The following is a 5,411-nucleotide window of genomic DNA, read 5'->3' as shown; positions in this document are numbered from 1 at the left end:
ATGCCTACTCTTCATGATTCATATGGTTGGATCATATTCTCTTTCAATCTCCATCTTTCCGGATAATATTGCTTTTGTAGTTATATGAAAGTCTCTCCATTTTCTTCACCTAATTTCTCTGGACCTTTTCCATTTTTGAAGCGTTTTTCTTGATATGATTTAGTGGGAAGAACACTGAGCTAGAAGCCAGGAATCCTCACTGTCACCTCATCTCTCAGATTATCTGAAAGATGAGAGGACTGCACTCAATAAATTTGTAATAGGTTCCCTTATGTCTCTAAGGGATATAAGGGATATATCTCTAACTCTGGGTCTTCCAGCTAGAAATCATTGTTTTCCAACAATTTCCCTCAATTTTTTACTCCACTTAGCCAAGGAGAGGCAAGAAGTTCAGATTAGCGGTTACCGAAGAACACGATAATCAGGAAGCCCAAGGCTACAAAAGGAAAGACATGACATCTTGTGAATCAGCAGAAAAAGATCCATTAATAAGAGAAATGAGACACCAAAAAGATACCAAAGACAGGAAAAAAGTCAGAAACACATGGCCTAACTCTAATCTCATTTCTACACATCTACTTGAAGGAGGAGTAAGAAATAGAAAAAGCTTTTGGCAGCAGGAGAGGTTATTCAGCCGTCATTTCTGCCGCAAAGAAGCAATGCAACTCTATGCCATATTTGCAATGTTGTTGATAAAATGGCCTGCTACAGTGCTTTGCACAAAATAGACATTACTCAGATATTTGGTGACTGAATTAATGTCCAGCTGAACGGAAAGCCCTCATAAATACTGGTACTGTTATATCCCAGAGAATCTGAGAGCTCAAGGCCATGGGAACTGGCTGCCCTGGGTTTACAGGGGAGTGAGCTGGGAGGGGGGAGATTGGGCTTTGCTTAAGCTATGATGATATTGGAAGCAGCCCTGACGAGGAAAAAGGACAGATTACTCAGGCCTGGGCTAACTCTAAACCACCAAGGCAATATCAGAATATGTATGAAAGTCATTTCCTACCCTGGTGTCAGGGTCCAGGAAAGCACCATCTTTCCTCACATTGCCTTCCAGAGAGTCGGGGTTTCTTGGCCTATATGACTGGCTGGAGGCAGAGGAGGAATAAGTCATCAAAGGGATAGGGAGTTGGGTAATTTTAAAAATTGCCAGCAAAAATTACCCATTGGGTACAATGTACACCATTCTGGTGACTGGTATACTAAAAGCCCTGACTTCCACTATACAATTCCACCACTATACAATTCATCCATGTAACAAAAAACACTTGTACTCCCTAAATCTATTGGGAAAAAAAAAAAAAAAAACCAAAATCCTAGCCTACCCCAATGGTGGTGTTTCTCAAAGTATGGTCCCTGGATCACCAGTGATAGACCAAGGGAGGGGGTGCTTGTTTAAATGCACACTCAGGGACCCATCACGGATGTTTAGCATCAAATTTCTGGAAGTGGTGCTAGGTTACTGCAACTTTATTATTAAGGAGCAACATTATGTTCTAGAACGCCAGCCCAGAGAATTTTTTAGGGGATAGAGGAGTTGAGGGTGAAGTTCTCTGACTCTGAATTTGTCACATCGAGTGATGTTACTACAACATTCTGTTTTGGGGACCACTAAAAAACCACCTCAATTTCTCAGGTAACAGTTGCAGGTAGTGGTTTAATAGCAAACAAGAGTGGCTCACACCTATAATCCTAGCACTCTGGGAGGCCCAGGCGGGAGGATTGCTTGAGCTCAAGAGTTGGACATCAGCCTGAGCAAGAGCGAGATCCCATCTCTACTAAAAATAGAAAAAATTAGCAGACATGGTGGCCCACGCCTGTAGTCCCAGCTACTCGGGAGGCTGAGGCAGGAGGATGGTTTGAGCCCAGGGGTTTGAGGCTGCGGCGAGCTGTGATGACGCCACTGCACTCTACCCACCACTGTCCTCTACCCGGGGTGAGCGAGACCCCGTCTCAAAAAAAAAAAGGTGGGGGGGGCTTGGAAATATATTTTCATAAGCTGGTTAAACAGTTCCTTTACAGCTTTGCTTATCATGTTAGCTTTTTCACTGGATTCTCATTTTAAAATCAATCAGTTCAACCCAGGAATTTTCAGAAAGAATCACAAACTCCGAAATAGAAGTTTTCTGAGAGTGCAGAACTGGCCTCGTAAACCTGTACACACTGTCTGCTACAGGAAGTAAGGTTTTATTTAAATGCAAATTACCGGTTAAGAATCTCGGTTGCACTCAGAGCCGCCGATGAAAGCCAGTAATTTGTGGGTGGCGGGGAAGGAAGACTCTGAAGCAGGGATGAAAAGACCGAGCAAAAGGCACTCTGTGCTCCCGAGTTGAGGAGGAAGTGCAACCGACTACCCGGTTTATTGGGCTCAATTAATTGCCAGAAAAAACGCGTCTGCATGTGTTTGCAGTAAACACTCCAGGGTTCGTACTGTTCCTCCCGGCGAGATAAGCCACCGGAGGCCTGCAGAAAGCAGTCAAGTTACACTTTAGCTGTCCCCGGGACTGTGTTTACCATTTCGGCAAAATGGGACCTCCCTTCCCCGATGGTCAGACTTTACCCTCAGCACGAAGGCAGGCGCCGGTCACCCATCTGCCGACGTTCTCCTCCCGCCGAGTTGAGTCCCGCGGCCTTTCGATCCGGGGGTCCGGGCCGCCGCGGGCGTCCTGAGGAGACGCCACCTGGTCACAAAGGCAGGACTCGGGCCACGCCCGCCGCCGCGCTCGCCCTGCCGGGTCTTCGCGCCTGAACCCGTCCCGCGCCGCCGCTCACTCGCCGCTCCCTACCACGCTCCAGCGCTCGGGACCGGAATCCGCCCGGGAGGCGCGCGCAGGCCGCGCCGCCAGGAGCCGCCGCGGGGACCGGCCGTGCCGCAGCGGCGCGCGCCCCCCGCCCTGGCCGGCGCGGCCACGCGGCTGAGTCACCCGGCGCTTCACGTTAAGAGTCCCCTCCGCGCGGGGCACGCCGGGAAGGCGTGGGGGGCTCCCGCCGGGAGCCGACCCGTTGGGGGCGGAGGGCGGTGCCCTCCTCCCCGCCTGTGCGCGCCCGGCCCGGGGAGGACGCGCTCTGCCCGCGCAGCCAGGGTGGATTCGGTTTCCGAGCTGCGGATACCCTCTCTCAATTATTAAAGGTCTAAGACGGAAAAGTTAGTTGTTTTCTGAATTGTAAAATAAGCTCGTGCAGCCCCAGGACAGCTAATGCTTACAGAAAAATGTGAAGCCCCGTCTCCCCATACATTTGGGGTCAATTTATGTAAGAATACTAGAGTTCCTTAAACGCATTTTGCTTGAAAGCCCCTATCCTGGATATGCTTTTTGGCCAAAAGAAAGAAAAAAGCCTCACGTTTTCGTCTAACTTGGATTCATTAAACTACTTTTTACGGCAAAGTTGAATTACAAATTTTAAATCAACCAGAAGCAAATTATTGGAAAACCGGCTGTGTAAAATATTTCAAGACAAAAAACAAAAGAAAGAAAATAGCATCAGTTCTTACTGTCATGGTTTCTAGTGGCTTTTGTAATTTTAAAAATTATACTAATTAAATATTCTGATTATGCAAGCTATGCTATTTTTAAATTGTTGTCGAAGGCTATATAAACTAACAGCATGATTTTTAAAATTGAGATTTAAATTTAAGGATGGTTTTCCTTACAAGGGAGCCTCTGAAAACTAATTTGGGGTTAAGGATTAGGATTGGCATTGAAATGGAAGGAATGTGAGAAATACTTTGATTCATTCTAATAGGTTTCAAATGATTAACAGATATTTGTATAGCAAAATTGCTTTACCATGGTCAACAATTTTAATTTTCAAAACTGAAGGTGTCAATTTTTCGTTATAATTGAGGGTCATTTCCCATTTCTACTCTGTAACCTCACTTACGATCATAAAGTATGCAGGGCAGTATTGTGTTTATCTCAGTCAGGATGGGCTAGGTTAAGATGCTGCACTAGTCACCTGTAAGTCAGCTGGCTGTCCCGAGCAGCTCGCCTCCGTGTGGTGACTCAGCACGCCCAGCTGCCTCCGTCCTTGGCACTCCATCCCAGCACAACAGGGATGGCAGAAGAGCTAGACTGGAGAATCCTGCAAGGATTTGCCTCTGCCAGAAGTGGTCTTTTCACTTCTGCTGACGTTTCATTGGCCTGAACTAGTCATATGGCTCCACCTGGCTGACCCGAAGAAGGCTGTGAGGTCATAACTCACTGTGTGCCTGGGAAAAAGGAATATGAAAGATTCGGTGAACACATCGGTATAAACCAATTTGAATAAGTGCTATAGGATCCAAACTTTACAACCGAAGTAGTATAGAGGATAGTTCAAACTAATGACTTTATTTCCATTTTAATAAAGTACAGTGTTATATATAGCCTTCTAGTAAAAAAAAAAAAAAAAGGTTTGATATTCCTGCAAGAGGATTCTTGAAACAAATTCTTCCTTTCTGGAAAGATTTCTCCCTGTAGATTTGTGACATACAAAAATCTGCCCCAAAGTTTGGAGAATCAGGCTAACTACTGTCTTTTTTTTTTCTTAAATTACTTTTGTTTTGGAAATTAAAAACTATTCATTAATCCTAGCACTTTGGGAGGCTAAGGCATAAGGGTCACTTAAGGCCAGGGAGGTCACAACCAGCCTGAGCAACATAACAAGACCTGGTCGCGACAAAAAATAGAAAAATTAGCCAGTCGTGGTGGCACACACCTCCTATAGTCCCAGCTACCCCGGAGGCCCAGGCTATAAAGGCTGCAGTGAGCTAGGATCAGGCCACTGCACTCCGGCTTGGGCAACAGAGTGAGACCCCGTCTGTTAAAAACAAAACAAAACAAAAAACACATACAGTAAAATATAATTAACACCCATTACTCATCATCCAAAATAAATGATGTCTTTTAATTAATAGTTAAGACTAAATGGTTCTATTTCTATTTTTGGCTTAAATTTAATTTAATGAACAGCATATCAGACCTGATACTTTTTCTGGGTACACATCAAGGAGATGGGGTATGAGAAATAAGTATTCACAGAAAGCACAGGTGTTTGCTGATTTTTATCATTTTACTTCCAATTTAATGTAGTATCTCAAAGCCCTGAATCTCTGAGCTCTGAGATGTATTTGTATATGAAGCTGAAACCCTTTCTTTCTTTCTGTTTTTTTTTTTTTTGAGACAGGATCTTGCTCTGTCACCCACGCTGGATAGTGCGATCATTAACTCACTGCAACCTCAAACTCCTGGGCTTAAGCGATCCTCCTGCCTCAGCCTCCTGAGTTGCTGGGATTTACAGGCCCGCGCTACCTTGCCAGGCTAATTTTTTTGTTTTTTTGTAGAGATGGGTTCTAGCTCAGGCTGGTCTCCAGATCCTCCCACCACAGCCTCCCAAAGTGCTAGGATTATAGGAATGAGCCACCA

At 45.3% G+C, this 5,411-nt stretch overlaps 1 protein-coding gene across 2 annotated transcripts in view; it reads right to left on the bottom strand.

Annotated features, from left to right (window-relative positions):
- KCTD20 (potassium channel tetramerization domain containing 20) overlaps positions 1-2,877 on the bottom strand; it is a 20,744-nt gene extending 17,867 nt beyond the window's left edge. The window contains exon 1 of one of the 2 annotated variants that reach the window (XM_012646647.1): positions 2,567-2,877. The gene's annotated coding sequence lies outside the window, so the exon portion shown is untranslated. Of the gene's footprint in view, positions 1-1,012; positions 1,072-2,566 lie in introns of those variants that run through there. The other variant, XM_012646648.1, reaches the window with a different exon arrangement.
- Positions 2,878-5,411: the final 2,534 nt, after the last annotated feature.

Source organism: Propithecus coquereli, unplaced genomic scaffold, assembly GCF_000956105.1.
Source record: "Propithecus coquereli isolate 6110/MARCELLA unplaced genomic scaffold, Pcoq_1.0 Scaffold248, whole genome shotgun sequence".
In the NCBI taxonomy this organism is placed as follows: Eukaryota; Metazoa; Chordata; class Mammalia; order Primates; family Indriidae; genus Propithecus; species Propithecus coquereli.
Note: the sequence above shows the minus strand (reverse complement) of the source record. Positions and strands in the feature narration are given on the sequence as shown.